This window comes from Delphinapterus leucas, chromosome 5 (assembly GCF_059928025.1).
Source record: "Delphinapterus leucas isolate spDelLeu-1000000601 "Yukka" chromosome 5, BTC_Dleu_Yukka2, whole genome shotgun sequence".
NCBI classification, from domain to species: Eukaryota; Metazoa; Chordata; class Mammalia; order Artiodactyla; family Monodontidae; genus Delphinapterus; species Delphinapterus leucas.
The window spans coordinates 52,285,862-52,287,235 of NC_143133.1; the positions used below are offsets into that span (position 1 = coordinate 52,285,862).

At 42.2% G+C, this 1,374-nt stretch overlaps 1 pseudogene; it reads right to left on the bottom strand.

The window, feature by feature from the left end:
* Positions 1-281: 281 nt before the first annotated feature.
* LOC111171552 (large ribosomal subunit protein eL21 pseudogene) lies at positions 282-1,092 on the bottom strand (annotated as a pseudogene).
* Between the last annotated feature and the right edge of the window lie 282 nt (positions 1,093-1,374).

Below are 1,374 nucleotides of genomic sequence, written 5' to 3' on the forward strand. Positions count from 1 at the left end.
ACCCCCAGGGGACATCTGGCAATATCTGAAGACATTTTTGTTTGTGACAGTCTAGGAGGGAGATGCTGTTGGCATCTAGTGGGCGGAGGCCAGGGACGCCACTAAACATCCTACAGTGCGCAGGACAGCCCCACAGCAAAGTGTGATCTGGCCCCAGTGTCAACAGCGTTGAGGTGGAGAAAGCCTGTGCAAAGTGACAGAAGCAGACTCCAAGGGCTCCCTACTGTATAATTCCATTTATATGACATTTTGGAAAAGGCAAAACTGTAGGGAAAAAGAATACATCAGAGGCTGCCAGGAGCTGGGGTTGAGGAAAGGGGATTGACGTCTAAGGGGCACAAGGGAATCTGGGGGAGGACGAAAATGCTTTCTATCTTTTTTTTTTTAACAGTTCAGGTCTTTTAATTTTCTTTACACCCATCATGCCATGAATTCATAGGGAATAGGCTCCAACAGTTCAGCCTCCTTTCCATTGGTTCTCACGAGGTGTGCTTCTCTGGATGGAGCAGGCTGGCGCTTCAGTTGAACCCAGGTACCTTTCTCTTTGGCTTCCTTCTTTTCTGATCATTTTCCTTCACCAGTTTCAGGAAGCTATCTTAGCTGTCAGAGTGCTCGATACGCACATTAATACTCTTGGCAAGAATCTTGCCCTTACCCTGTTTGTTTACAATCATGCCAACAGCATGCTGGGTAACATTGTAGACTCTTCCAGTTTTGCCATGGTAACATTTGTGGGGCATTCCTTTTTGAATAGTGCCCATTCCCTTGATATCTACAATATCACCTTTTTTGTAGATTCACATGTATGTGGCCAAAGGAACAACTCCATGTTTTCTAAAAGGCCTAGAGAACATGTAGGGGGTGCCCCTCCTCTTTCCCTTTGTGTTGGTCATTTTGGTGAATTACAGGAAGATGGCAGTTCCGGCCGAAAGGCTGCTTTCTATCTTGATTGTGGTGGTGGTTATACACATGTATGTGTTTGTCAAAACACACAGGACTGTACACTAAAAAGGGTAAATTTGACCTCTGTAAATTACACCTGAAACAAACAAACAAAAACCTCAGCTGTATTTGAACCAAAGCCATTCTGGAGAAGAAAGTACGGGGGGAAAATTGGCTACCAAGAAAATGAGAAACAGAGGTCTAAGGGGTAGAAACACAGAGGGACAGGTTTTTTGTTTGTCATTTATAACTAAATTATTGACTTCTCAGCAAATGACACCTTATCGAAAGTTACTTTCGAAAAGTAGTTATTGACCAAAAACTCTATAAAACAGCTTTATTGTGGTATAATTATCATGCAATGAGCTTTACAAATTTAAAGTGTATAATTTGGTAAGTTTTGACTTGTGTGTGTGTATATATATATATATA